A 15,953-nucleotide genomic window follows, 5' to 3' on the forward strand; every position below is an offset into this window, starting at 1 on the left:
AATACAGTTTTAGATAATCTATCTAGCAAACTATTTATATTTAAAGGCAGAAATTAAGCTATTAGAGATTCTAGAATAACAAAATCACACTTCACATAAACATGTCTTTATTAATTACAGAGAAAAGGAAAAAAAATATAAATCCCTTGCACCTCTTCAACTCCATCTGCATTCTTATTTCATGATGTATCCCTTTGCCATGTGATACTTTCCAAAGTAAAAAAAACCCAAAACATCTGAGCAATTCTTGTGAGGGGGAGCTGAACAGCCATCAAGCTATTACTCTACTGTTATATCAGATATCCCATGAGATGAGCACTGATGTCATAGATCACAGAATCCTCTTTTTGAACCAATTTAGAATTTTCACAGGAAAATGTCCTGGTAGAAAACAGAATTAAATACTATAGAATTAAATAGTTCTCTGCTGTTGCTCCTGCCATCTGGAACATCACACACACACACACACACACACACAAACACACACACACATGTGGTGAGGTTGGTCCCAATCCTCCTGTCCTTTTGTAAGGGCTTAAAGACTTGGCTCTGCCAATTGGCCTGGGGACCCAATGGGGGAAAAACACAGTGGAGGTGGTTGATCAAATAACAACAGATCCTACCACCATCCATTCTGCCCCCTCTCCCCAAGTGACCTTGATTTTAATCTTGGTTTTAATTTACTCTTGTTTTAATGTGGATGTATTTTTATGTCTACAAGCCGCCAAGAGTTACCTTATGTTAAGATGAGTGGCCAATAAATGTTATAAGTAATAAATAAATAGAATTTATAGGAGCGAAGGGAACAGTAATTTAGAATAATTTCCAGATGCGTGCTAGCTCAGAGTTCTCCAACTTTTTCAGCTTTGAGGACCAGTGGGGGAGGATAGATGATGGTCCTGTGCACATGGTGGGCATGTGCGCATGTGTGTGCATCTCCATTTGCACAAGCAACAGGCACATGTGCCCGCCACTCGAGCAAATGGAGAGCATGCATGCATGGTCACCCACTGCTTGTGTGAGTGGGGATGCGTGCATATGTGCGCTTGCCTGCCACTTCCGCAGCCCAGTTCCAAAAGGCTCAAGGCCTGGTAGCGGGTTTGAGTAGTTTGGGGATACCTAGGTTAGATAACTAGTTAGTTAAGCCAAACTAGGTAGTAACACCTCACACTGCAAAGGACTAAATCCCAAAATATAAAACATTCCTGATGTTGTAGAATATCATCTGTGTCTGGGATATTCAGCACTGGGTAGCTAAAATCCTTATTTTTCCAGATACATAAAACACAATGAAAGCCATGCTTGTGCCCAGGAAAAAAATGCATCAACTTAACATAATTAGCTTATGAACAGATACTGAATTTTCTGTTAACTTTAGGAAACAAGCCAATAATAAATGAAATGGAACATTATTCTGCAGATTTTTATTCCATTAGATAATATAATGACTTTGGCTTTTGGAGGCCTTCCAAAATTCTGATTCAATACAAAATAGTATCATCTCCCTTCTAAAGTCTGAAATATTTGGATTTTTTTATTTGAATTTTAAAAAGTAACCTTTGATAATAACTTTGACAGATGTTTCTCCAAACGTAAATATTGTGAGTTAACTGAATAGGAGAAAATATGTCACTGGATCCAAAAGTCCTCTTAGGCTGAGGTGTATAGAAGGATTCTTGTCCTCCTTCACACCTTTTCCAACTATAGCTCTTCATCAAACCCAATAAACCATTCCTAAAACTCTGTGATCTTTAGGAGAATGCCATCTCCATCCTAAGAAGTAAGGCTGATAGTTAAAGGCAGTGCTTTTTTTCTAAAAAAAGGTGCCGGAACTCAGAGGTGCTGTCACTGGGAGCGATGTAGGTATCTTGCTATGGCATCGCCGCCCGTCCTTTGCACCCCCACCCCTGTGGCTTGGAGCCACATGCTGCAGGGATTCCCCTCCCCACAGCCGCCGTGGGGATTCCCCTCCCCGCAGTTGCCATGCTGCGGCCTGTGCTGAGCCCCCACCCAGAGCTGCTCCAAACCCCGACCCAGAGCTGTGTTCCTCATGGCGCCAAACAGCTGATGGCACTGGCACTGGCACTCGTTCACTTACTGCCCCGTCGCTTCCAAATGCAGTAAGTGAGTGAGCAAGCAAGTGGCGTTTGGAAGCGACGGGGCAGTAAGTGAGTGAGTGAATGAGCAAATGGCATTTGGAAGCAACAGGGCAGTAAGTGAGCAAGCAAGCAAGAGGCCTTTGAAAGAGACAGAGTGAGTGGGGGAGAGACTGAACGAGGTGCCTTTGAAAGAGACGGAGGAGTGAGTGAGAGCAACTGGAGGCTTTTGTGAGCAAAGTATGAGTGAGTGGGGGGGCTTTTGTGAGCAAAGGGTGAGAGAAAAAAGGAAAAGTGAGGGGGAGAAGGGAAAAAGAAAAGGCACTGACTTCTGACTTCCTCTGTTACAGGAGTAGAAGGAAGCATTAACACTGAACCTCAACTTTTTGCTTTTCTATAATATTATAAACTAGCCATTTCTATAACAATAAATGAATCTAACCAATGAAACCCAAAATGCCCCCCCTTTTTTTAGTCATCAAGTTTTTGACACCTTGTTAAGCACTGGTGGTGCTTGAATATTGTCATGTCCTAAAAGTGGTACAATTTCTGAAAAGGTTGAAAAGCCCTGATGTAAATGCAGCCTAAATTGTTTATTGCCATCCTATTTGCAAATAATATCTTACTTACCTAGTTGAGATGGTGTAGTTGGGCAGCAGGGAGGGGTACAAAGTTCCTGCCTTCGCTGCAGACAACTTGCCTGTGCAACATTACACAGTGAAAGATTGTGACTAAACAAAATGTTAATGTACAGATAATACCACCAGAAATTATTTTAGCCTTTTTAATAAATGTTGTTATTGATGTTAAGCTCACCATGGAAAACCATATATTGTTATATATATACTAGGTTAATTATTTAAAGACTGGAGTGCAACATAACTAGATTCTAAATAACCTGATGTTGGGCTTTCTAGTTGGAAAGCAAACGACTCATTTTAACAAACAAACAAGCTTTTCCAAAATGAGTAAACTTCACAATCAAAAATATGTTGAAAATAGCAAGCTGAAGAAAATTGATGCGAAAGCAGAAAAACCACTTTTTAAAAATATGAGATTACCTGATTCAGTAGAAGTAATCCTAACTAAAATTGTTTCTGAATTTCCTACAGTTACCTAATTTTCAGCAATTTCTTTAGGCTCAGTCAATCTCAATGTATACATGGTTGTACTTTGACAATAAAGGTTCATTCATTCATTCATTCAATTCCTAATGTTCATTTCAAATATATGGTCCACATAACATTCCAAAATTGATGTTCAGTTCAAATAATTTGAGCCACAAATAAAGCTAAGCTTTCCCTTCTAGTTGTATCCTATATCATCATTAATGGATACAAGAAGGAAAACTGAAGACGTAGTATCCCCATTTTAATAATATATAAACTACATTCCCCCCTTGTTCGTAGCAGCATTCCAGACAGGAAAGAATAAAGAGGTAGAACTGCCTTCCTTCATCTTAGTGCAGGGGTGTCAAACTCAAATTCATTGAGGGCCGCATCAGCATTGTGGTTGCCCTCAAGGGGCCGGGTGGGTGTGGCCAGGGTGGGTGTGGCCTACTGGGTGGGCATGGCCAGAGTGCGTATGGCCTACTGGGTGGGCGTGGCCAGCTCTACATCATTTGCATCAAGGGTGCCTATGGGTGCCTTGGCAGGAGTGGGACAGATCTGAGGGTCTCTGGCAGAAGGAGGGTCTCTGGGCCAAGGCAGTGGGGGCCGTTCCCTCACTGTTTCCAGGATGGCTTCGCGGGCCACATGAAACCACTTCGTGGGCCGCATCCGGCCCCCAGGCCTTGTGTTTGACATGTCTGTCTTAGTGCTTCTGCTAGAATATGTTATGAAGAAAAACATAGGAGAAAGTTAGGTGGCAAAAGAAATCAGCAAACTTTCTCACCCTCCAACTAACATAATCAGAACATGGTAGGGGAATTTGAGACCTGGAATAGATCCTCTGACTCAGAACTGTATTGGGAAAGGATAACTAATGATGCTCCAGGAAAAATATAAGAGGACATATCTGTCTAGACTCTCTATAAGAAATTCCAACTAGAAAAATCAGGACACTAGGAAATTAAATAAATGGACAGAAAGGGCTGGAGCCATCATTCTCAGAAGAGGAAAACTTAGTGGAGGAAACCACAGGAGACAAACAAAAGACTAAAGGATAGATTCATGAAAGAGAAATGTGTCCAAAACACCTGGAAGACACAAAAGAGATTCTAAAGCAGGTGAGATGTAATAGAGGCCTATTCAAAGCATTTAAAGGTGTTACAAAGCTGAATTTTCAAGGGGAATGAAAAAATAATCTTTCATTGTCTGTGTTAAAGTCAACAGTTGGTCCTGATATTATAGCCAGGTTGAGGTGGGGGAGCTAAAAACTGCTGCAATTCTCAGCACCACTTTATAGTGAGAACAAAACAGAGCCTCATTTAAACATGCTGAAATATGCTAGAACTGATGAATTAAAAATATAAAATATCAACAAGCAATATTTTAATTAAGATAATTATTGATTGAGAAATGAAATATTTTTCTCCATATATCAAAGCAAGCAAACATATAGGTGAATTTACACTGAAATTATGTTTGATTAACTCTTCTCCAGCTAAAGCTCTTTTAAAGAAATGCTTTTGGAAGATGAATAATATGTGAAGTCTGTAGAGTAAACTAAATTATGTCAGATGAATATGGAGCACATTTAATTAACATGACTGCTCTTGGAAAAATTGCAGCACACTTACTTTGAAATTAGCATTTCAACTTTGTATTCTGGCTGACCTTTCAGCCTTTGATGAATTGCCCAGTTATTTGCCAAAGAAGAGAAGATGTGGAAGGGAAGGGAAGCAAAAGGAAGAGAAGGGTGAGGAGAGGGAGAGAGGGAGAGAGGGAGAGAGGAGAGAGAGAGAGAGAGAGAGAGAGAGAGAGAGAGAGAGAGAGAGAGAGAGAGAGAGAGAGAGAGAGAGAGAGAGAGAGAGAGAGAGAGAGAAAGAAAGAAAGAAAGAAAGAAAGAAAGAAAGAAAGAAAGAAAGAAAGAAAGAAAGAAAGAAAGAAAGAAAGAAAGAAAGAAAGAAAGAAAGAGAAGGGAGGGAGGATTCTTTTGAAACATTAAAGAGGGGTATGTTTGTTACTGCATGTGTGCCTGTGGAAGGGAGACCCTGTACATTTGCCCAATTATCTTCTGGAACAATACTTAGAAACACACTGAGCAGACTGTGTCATTTAAAAAAATCTACAGGAATAAGCATTAAATATGAATTAACTCATATATACACCATAATCTAGGATTTAAAGAAGATATTTTTTTCTTAGGATATGTTTATAGAATTAGAATATTTCTAAACAGAGATCAAATTTATCAATGTATATATTTTGATTTTCAAACTTTGGAGTACTATCTTCCCCTAAAAGTACAAATGAATGAATATAATTATTCCATTGGGCAAGAAATATACCACATTTACTAATTACATTTTCATCAATGTATTCCAAAGGTTCTCCAATTTTGGTGTGCTGTAACTACATATTGACAGTTTGCACAGGTAAAATGAGAAACAAAGCTTGAAGCAAATTCTAACACAATTTCTACTCATTCTATGCACAACTGATCAACTTTCATGCCTCCAGTGTCAGTCCACAGGTTAAAACCCTGAATGACTGTATTGGACTAAGGGGAAAGAATTAAAGCTGATCACATATTTACAATGATTGTCAATGTTATTAATTTAATGCTATCCTAAAAAGTAAGTAAAGTACAGCAATAAGACATAATGTCTTATTCAACAAATTAGAATCTACAGCTAACTTATTTGAAGTCAGCTGGTGAATATATGACATTTCAGACATGTCATTGTTGTTGTTAGTTGCGAAGTCGTGTCCGACCCATCGCGACCCTATGGACAATGTTCCTCCAGGCCTTCCTGTCCTCTACCATCTTCTGGAGTCCATTTAAGCTCACGCCTACTGCTTCAGTGACTCCATCCAGCCACCTCATTCTCTGTCGTCCCCTTCTTCTATTGCCCTCAATCTTTCCCAGCATTAGGCTCTTCTCCAGTGAGTCCTTCCTTCTCATTAGGTGGCCAAAGTATTTGAGTTTTAGCTTCAGGATCTGGCCTTCTAAAGAGCAGTCAGGGTTGATCTCCTCTAGGACTGACCGGTTTGATCGCCTTGCAGTCCAAGGGACTCGCAGGAGTCTTGTCCAGCACCAGAGTTCAAAGGCTTCAATTCTTTGGCGCTCAGCCTTTCTTATGGTCCAGCTTTCACTGCCATACATTGCAACTGGGAAGACCATAGCCTTGACTATACGCACTTTTGTTGACAGGGTGATGTCTCTGCTTTTTAGTGTGCTGTCTAGATTTGCCATGGCTTTCCTCCCAAGGAGCAAGCGTCTTTTAATTTCTTGGCTACAGTCCCCATCTGCAGTGATCTTGGAGCCCAGGAAAATAAAATCTGTCACTACCTCCATTTCTTCCCCATCTATTTGCCAGGAATTGAGAGGGCCGGATGCCATGATCTTGGTTTTCTTAATGTTTAGTTTCAACCCAACTTTTGCACTCTCCTTCTTCACTCGCAACAAGAGGCTCTTTAGTTCCTCTTCACTTTCTGCCATTAGAGTGGTATCATCTGCATATCTTAGGTTGTTGATGTTTCTTCCGGCAATCTTAATTCCAACTTTTGATTCATCTAGCCCTGCCTTTCTCATGATGTGCTCTGCATATAGGCAGGGCGACAGTATACAGCCTTGCCGGACTCCTTTCCCAATTTTGAACCAATCAGTGGTTCCGTGTCCAGTTCTCACTGTTGCTTCTTGACCCGCATATAGGTTTCTCAAGAGACAAATAAGATGGTCTGGTATGCCCATCTCTTTAAGGACTTGCCACAGTTTGTTATGATCCACACAATCAAAGGCTTTAGCATAGTCAATGAAGCAGAAGTAGATGTTTTTCTGGAACTCTCTAGCTTTCTCCATGATCCAGCGTATGTTAGCAATTTGATCTCTAGTTCCTCTGCCTCTTCGAAATCCTGCCTGTACCTACAATAAAGAAACATCACTATGGCATAACATGACATCTGGATTGACAAAGTATGGGTTGTCAAAACTCAGCAAATCAAAGTCAGGAGATGTAAAATGGACATATACATCTTGATCTCTGGTACATGATTTTAAACCAGGGGTCCACATACTTTTCAGCTTATTGACCCCTTCATGAAGTTTCAGCTTGTTCATCACTCCCATTACTGTAGTATATGAAAATGATTTAATAAGTATTTGTTTATGTATACTCATCTTTATTATTTTTATAAATAACTCAAGGCAGCAAGCACAACTAATTCTCCCTCCTTCTATTTTCATCACAACAACCCTGTGAATTGGGCTGAGAGATTCTAATTTGATAGTAACGTTTGTATCTTTCTGTATGTTATTCATTTAACATTTCTATTCATTTTAATCTTGCCATGTGGCCTCTACAGCAAACTCTAGCTTACAACAAAACACAAGAGCATTAAATATAATTAAACATAAGTCTGCATAAAACCACAATAAACAGCAAAAATAAAACTACAACTTAAATAAAACCACACTAAAGCATCAGATCAACTCAACAGCTAAACAGCAGCTACAGCAGCTATAATCAGCTTTTAGTACCCAAAGGTTTCTAAAACTAAAAAGATTTTTTTTAAAGGAGAAATTGCTTCAGGCAAGCATATTTAGAAAGGAAACTCCAGAATGAACGAAAAATCCTTTTATGTAGTACAGGTCTTTTCAACCTTTTCACCCATTGTACCACTTTTAGGATATGGCAACATCCGAGTACCACCAGTCGTCTAGCAAGGTGTCAAAAACTTGATGACAAAAAAAAAAGGAAAAAAGTGATGAAGTACAGGTAGTCCTCGACTTACAAGAATTTGCTTAGTGACTGTTGGAAGTTACAATGGCACTAAAAAAGTGCCCCCCAAGCCACAGCCAAGCAAGACACCTGCCTGCCCGCCTGGCGGCGCTCTTCCTCCTGTCCGAGGTTTTCATTGTTGTGAGCATTTCTGTTGAGGATTGGCAGCGGGGGTGGGGTGGTGTTTGGTTTTTATTCCCCCCCCACCCCTCTGCTGGGTGGTTGCAGCAGGTTTTGGTCACTTCACATGACCCTGGAACACTGTGACCATCATAAATATGAATCAGTTGCCAAGCATCTGAATGTAAATCACAAGATCCTGGAGATGCTGCAACATTCCAGCTGATCGGCGCTTCTTCTGGGCTAAGCAGAAGTGCCAGGATCAGTGTTGAGCTCCAGCTGGAGCCTGGCGCTGATCCTGGTGCTTCCGCTGAGCCCTGACAGCCCCAAAGAAGCGCTGATCCTGGCGCTTCTGCTGAGCCCTGACAGCCCTGAAGCTCCAGCCATCTCTCGCTCAGGCTTGTGCAGTGCTGCCCCTGGTTCAGCTCATTCCCCTCCCCTGCTACCACTTTTCTAGGATGGTCGCATACCACCTGCCAGGTGCCAATGTACCACAGGTGGTACCCGTACCACTGGTTGAAAGGCCCTGATGTACTAGACAGGGAAATGGGAAAAAGATAAACATTTAGTATACAAAGAGTGAATCCTAACCCCAATACTTATACAAAAAGGACAAAACAAAAATAAGCATCAAATGCTATTCAATATTTAATATTGACAGATGTTTTGTTAATGATTATGATAAAAAGATTTATTTATACAAACCCACCTTGTTTATATAGTCAAAACTGTGTCATCTAGTATGGTATCATTCTGGATCGGTTTTGGGGAATGGAGTGGGCGGCAGTGTGCTCTGCTAGTTTTCTTCTGTCCTGTAGGACCTATTCCAGTTGATGTTGATTGGGGGGAGGGGTCCCTGTTTTGTGGGATGCCACATCTTAGGTACTTTTTCCACTCTTGTTAATATCTATATAAAGTGACTGGGTGGAGATTATTCAATGGTACAGGGTAAGATACCATTGTTGGAGAAGACTTTTGAGAGTTCCTTGGACTCATCAGTCAATCCTAAACAAAATCAATCCTGACTGTTCTTTGGAAGGACAGATACTGAAGCTGAATCTCAAATACTTTGGTCACCTAATGAGAAGAGAGGTCTCATGGGAAAAGACCCTGATGTTGAGAAAGATTGAAGAGGACAGCAGAGGATGAGATGGTTAGATAGTATCATCAATGCTGTTGGAATGAGTTTGGGAGACTCTGGGAGACAGTGGAGGATGGGGGTGGGGCTGGCTGTAGTCCATGGGGTCGTGAAGAGTCGGACATAACTTAGTAACTGAACAAGAAGATACCATTAGTATGCTAATAATAATAAAAATAATAGTAAAGTTGGAAGGGACCTTGGAGGTCATCTAGTTCAACCCCCTGCTCAAGCAGGAAACCCTATACCATTTCGGACAAATGGCTGTCCAGACTGTTCTTAAAAACTTCCATTGTTGGAGCATTCACAGCTTCTGGAGGCAGGTTGTTCCACTGGTTAATTGTTCTAACTGTCAGGAAGTTTCTCCTTAGTTCTAGGTTGCTTCTCTCCTTGATTAGTTTCCATCCGTTGCTTCTTGTCCTGCCTTCGGGCGCTTTGGAGAATAGCTTGACTCCCTCTTCTTTGTGGCATCCCTTGAGATATTAGAACACTGCTATCATGTCCCCCCTCTTCCTTCTCTTCATTAAACTAGACATACCCAATTCCAGCAACTGTTCCTTACATGTTTTAGCCTCCAGTCCCCTAATCATCTTTGTTGCTCTTCTCTGTGCAAATCAGGGCTGTTTCCAGAGGAGGCAGAGGAGGAGAGGACCTGGAGCTTATGGAGCGAAGGAACTGGATGAGGCTGTCGGCAGGCCCAGAGGAAAAGAGAGAGGCTTTTGGAGGAGTTGGTGGCGGCGGCAGTGTGCTCCAGGGGCGAAAAGAAGCAAGGCCTCTTAAAGGAAAAGGTGGAAGAGTCGGGATCAGAAAAAGGAAAGAAGACGAGGTTGTCAGAATACAAGCTAACTTGAGGGCTAATCCACATGGAGCCCCATTTCCATCTGTCCTGTTTGCCATCGTTCACTCCCTAGAGACTAAAATGGACAATGTGAAATTTGAGCGGGCCACGAACAAGGAGTATATATCGGAGGTGGTGACCCTTTGAGAGCTGTATGCAACAAAATTTCATTTTGATGTATGCCGATTGGTGTACATTCAAAGTGACAATGAAGTTATCATTATCATTTCTAGAGTCTCAACATCTTTTTTACATCGTGGTGACCAAGACTGGATGCAGTATTCCAAGTGTGGCCTTACCAAGGCATTGTAAAGTAGTATTAATACTTCACGTGATCTTGATTCTATCCCTCTGTTAATGCAGCCTAGCACTGTGTTGGCTTTTTTGGCAGCTGCAGCACACTGCTGGCTCATATTTAAGTGATTGTCCACTAGGACTCTGGGATCCCTCTCACAGTTACTACTATTGAGCAAGGTATCTAGCTCTACATCTCCACTCTAGGCCAAATAAATGGTGCCATGGAAGTCCTGTCTTGATGTCTGGAGGCTGTGGGAGGTTGCATGGGGAACATCAGACTTCATTTCAATCTGTGCAACACTGAGTAGCTTTGGATGTGGGGACCCACCATTTCTGGGGACATTCCCTTTCGTTCTGGATGGGGCTGCATTGGTTGCCACTTTGCTTTCAGGTTCAATTCAAGGTGTTGGTGATTACTAAAACCTTTCATGGCATGGGACCAGATTATTTGAGGGTCTACCTTTTTTCAGTCATATCTATCCATCCCATCAGATCCAGCAGGAGAGGCATGCTCTGGGTCCCAACTGCTAGGGAGTCTTGTCTGATGAGGTCCAGGAAGAGAGCCTTGGAACATCTCCCGAGACATCAGATTGGCCTCAACCCTGCTGGCTTTCTATAAGGTCTAGAAAACATAATTTTACCATCAAGCAAGGCTGTGTTGATTGTTACTGATGGACATCTCAGCTATGGATTTTGTTTTATGAATTTTATTTGGGGGGTTTTGTGTGGTTTTATATAATTTTTAATTGTTTGTGAGTTGTCTGTTTGGGATTGGCAGCTATATCAATAATAACTGAAATAAATAGAAACTATACCCAAAAGAAAGGTGTCAAGTACTTTGGCTGAAATTCAAAGTCTCCAAAAAAAAGATATTTAATAGGTAATTGCTAAATGAGTGAAAACTAGAAAAAAAGAATTTTGAGTGTAAAGTGTTCCAACTCATACAGAATATGATACAAATAACCACACTGCAAGTCTCATCACCTATGTTACCAGAGCAACAAGAAGAGTGCCTTCCATTATGGAATGAAGATGCAATGGTAATGCAGGTGCATGGTTTTATATACTGACAGTCTCTCTGAGTTGTTATTGAAATAAATTTTAGTCCAGCAAAAGCCACAGGGATCGCTTGAAATAATGAGGGAAAAACAATGTTGATTTTATAATAAAATAGTTCCAGGTTGAAATATCGTATGGAGAACTTCTAGGAAAACAAAGTTGGCAGCTGAATCTTGTGTTTTAAATATCACTCTTCTGATATTAAAAAAAAACCTAGGAATCTGTTAGCATCTTATATGACTAACACATTTTATTAAAATGAATAAATTTTTAAATAAAAGCTTATTAAATTGCATAAACTTTGAAACACAATGCCCTTTAATAAAAATTGTTTTTCTTAATAAATTTCCTTTTAACAAAATATAGTAAATATTGCCTTTTAATAAAATATAGTAAAAAAAATAGTAAAAACATGTTATTAGATTCTCATTTTTCACACCATAGATTAAGCTGGTTCTCCTACTGCAGTGTCTGCATTAAGAAATGATAGTGACCTCCTAGACAACTATCTTTGTTAAGAATGGTTGATAACATACGGAAGTTCCTAGCAAAAACTCTTATGTAGAACGGAAGTGTTGAACAGTGTCATACAATACAGAAGAAATAATTAGATTGTCCCAATTTTAGATTTATATCTAGGATTCAGAACATTGGCTTCTGAATATATATGGTCTTAATAACTGAAGTAAAGGAAGAAGAGAAATAATAAAAGCTGCTATTGTAACATAGTCAGCATGGGACTTACATTCAGGAAGATGACAATAAACAAACACTATGTCCTGAGGTAAATATTCCCTACACAAAAGTTCAATGTCCCTATGTGGAAGGATGACCTTTTGGGCTGCAGTAGAGCTGTCCTACTCAGTTTACCTTTACCTAGAGCTGTCCTACTCAGTTTCTTTTCCATCTGTCATGAGTTTCTCAAACTAAAAATACTAAATATTTTTCATAGATTGCGTTGCTGCTTTAAGTACTGTTTAACAATTTGTGTGATTTATGCAATGAGGAGTGAAATAGGACTGTACTGAGCCTTTTGAGAATCTTTATCTTCATCTGCAGAGGCTAGCCATTGCAGAAGGACAAACTAATCTTTTCCTGTTCGTTCTTCTATAGGGAAAAATGACTAAAATAATGTTAGATAGGAATGTGTATTCCTTTGTTCATAAAATATACAATTTACATTCTCACATTCACATTCTGTGCTTCACAATTGTCTTGTTAATTGACATGGTACAACATGAACACCTCAACAGGCAGCAGCAGGTACATGGCTGATGTTGCAGGACTCAGAACTAACTCAGAACTGGTTCATGCTTTAAAAACATTCCTCCAGGCAGGAGGCTTCTAACAATTTCAGGCCATGGAACCTGTCAGTTAAAAATAAAATCCTACGTCCCTTGATCAAGAGGCAGAGTGCTAATGATAATAATTGGCTATGTTTGAGTGAACTTTCTTTTTTGCCCTTAAACCATCATGGGACACCATTTGAAAAGCCTTGTCATATAGGCTAAATAGAGCAGCAACCAAAAATGCTGGAAAGACTTAATAGTAGCCCTTTTTTGCCTTTGCTTAACCACAGGAGTTATTTGAAATCATCAAAATTTGCAGCCATCACTTTGTAACCTGAGGCCCCAACATGGCACACACCGAAATCAATATAACCACTAATTCCCTGGACAATATGACTTTATGGTGTTTTATCTTTTATAAAGACTTTTAAATTAAAAAATAATCAATAAGTTAACAAATTGCACAATAAAATACCAGCCTAATTATTTTCTTAATTTCCATGAATTTTCCTAAAATATATAGTAAGTGATCTGTACCAGAGAGGCATTCTTAGAAAATGAAAATGAAATTGTCATTTGCAAAAGAAACATTTTAACTTCCTGATTTATACTATAAAATATTTATCTATTTGGTGGGGGACTGTTAATGAATAGGTTAATTATGCATAGTGGAAACTGAATTCACATAACTGGTATCCTTTGCAAATTGGGAGTATGGAGTCCAGTTGCTTTGGGAAGCAAGGAATCAAATCACCCTTTACGTATGCTACTAGAGAGCCATGGTGTAAGAGTATACCAACTTAGATTTGATCCTCGTGATTTGTATAGAAAATCCCTGAAGAACGACTGCAATTTTGCTAAATAATGACCCTTGACCCTCTCAGTCAGGACCCTTGATTCCCATCTCTCTCCTGTCTCTTTCAATCTGAAAGAGGCTGAATTCACATCTAATCTAGGAGTGTTGTAATATTCGCATAGTCACATCTAATCTAGGAGTGTTGTTATCCTCATCACTATTACAGTGGTAATAATTGTGATGGTGATGACAATGGTGGTGGTGGTGATGGTAATGCTGCTATTCCTGCTGGTAACATTATTTCCTCACCCCTCTAGTCAGGCCAGAGAACAGCAATTCAATCTTCTTTGGAAGAGATGAAAAGCGCAAGGCTTGTAAAATAAAAATAAGTTGCATTTTTTTAAAAAGAATATTTTCTTTTAGTTTGAATAAGAAATACCCAATCAACTACAAGTGGGATGGGAGTACGGTATTTAGTGCTGATAAAATGTTAGCAATATTTCAAAATATCAGTCTCTCATTGAGTGCTATGAAAAGACTGGGGCACACAGCTATAAGCATTATCTGGGCTCAAATAGTTTAGATGGTGCAAAACTAAGAAGACCTAAGATAACTCAAAAGACAATCAATTTCTGCTACAAAATTCAGAAGCAAATCTCTTGAAATAGTTATAATCATCTTCAAATATCAGAATCCATGAAGCTCACTTGCATGTCTAAAAGTAATGTGATTTGATTGTAGATGCTGGCCTAGAACTTTTATATTATTTCCAAGAGCAGGAATTATCATTTCTCCATTTAGATAGGTATGAGTCATGACTAATCCCCGTTTTCCACAAATTGCAATCCTTAATCCAAATTTTAGTGGGAGTATTTCTTCTTGTCTCCTGTTAATTTCCTAGAGGTTTCTGATTCATGGTTCAGGACCTTCTGTCTTCTCCAATTCCTGTATACTCATGCTCAGGCAGGTCTTTGCAGTTCCCTGAAGATTTTCTTGGCTTTGAGTTACATCCTCCTAGATCCCAGAGATCCACTTCCCTCCTACCACATATAGTTCTTCCTGCTGACCTTTCTGTTTTTCATGGAAAATAGCTCACCAAAACCATACAGCTATTTCTAGTCTTCCCTTTGGTTACATTTTTTCATCAATCTCTCTACTCTCTTTTTCAAGTGTTCTTCCTTTTTGGTCCTTCTCCCAGGTAATCTGCTTACTTTCAACCTATTTTCCAAAGCACCGGAAGGCAGGACAAGAAGCAACAGATGGGAACTAATCAAGGAGAGAACCAATCTAGAACAAAGGAGAAATTTCTTGACAGTTAGAACAATTAAGCAGTGGAACAACCTGCCTCCAGAAGTTGTGGATGCTCCAACCCTGGAGGTTGGTTAAGAAGAGATTGGACAACCATTTGACTGAAATGGTATAGGGTTTCCTGCTTGAGCAGGAGGTTGGACTAGAAGACATCCAAGGTCTCTTTCAGCTGTTATTCTGAGGCATGCTTGTTTTGGCTGAAGACTGATAAAGACTAGGAAATAATATACTAATGCTATGTTACATACGATGCTAATTAAAACAGATCTAAAAGTGCAAAAAAAGCACTTTATATAGAGTAGAAAAAGCAATGTCAAGAAGTGCATGACTTATAGGAAATGGAAGCAGGCAAAAAGGAAGCTGGAAAAGTTGTTTATGCATAGTGCCAAACCATATGGTTTCTTGATTTTAGTTTGTGGTTTTAACCCAGTTATTGTGGTTTGTGAACAAGGATTTTTGATTTATTGCAATACATAAACCCAGTAATTACAGCTTTTTTCAAGAAACATGACGAACCAAACAAAAAGTTTAAATGTATTGTATGGCACAATTGTCCAATTTTTATATCACTTAATGTGGATAGGAATTTTATGAGAACTCAGAACGTGGTTTTCCAAAAGAAACTTAGGGTAAAAACAATTGTGCAGTTCTATTTTTGTGTAAAGAAAAGTAATTTGCTGTGTTCTAGAAATGGTGTGAAAAATTAAAAATAAAACTTGTAAACATAAATATGAAACTGCACTTTATCTCTTTGCTTGTTTATTTCAAGGAACACATCACATAGAGCCTTGTATAGGTCCTGTTCATACTGTTGTACACTATGACAAGCTTTCCTTTTATCAAGGAAAAATGTTTCAGGAGGCTGCTAAACTGCCTGTTTGCTTTTTATCCCCACTGAAATGCATTCAGTGAAGAATCTTTTTCACACAGCATGTTCAAACATACAAATGAAATAGTGGCTTTATAACTACAGTTATATAACCAGTTATATAAACAAGGTAATCAGAAAGGTGTGGATACAATTGTTGTGCTAGCCTAATAAAATAATTAATTGGCTAATTGTTTTTAGTTTGCTGGAACAGCAAACAGACCTATATTGTAGCTGTTCATGAAATATTTCAGACTTGG

The sequence above is a fragment of the Vipera berus genome, assembly GCF_964194415.1.
Source record: "Vipera berus genome assembly, chromosome: 7".
NCBI classification, from domain to species: Eukaryota; Metazoa; Chordata; class Lepidosauria; order Squamata; family Viperidae; genus Vipera; species Vipera berus.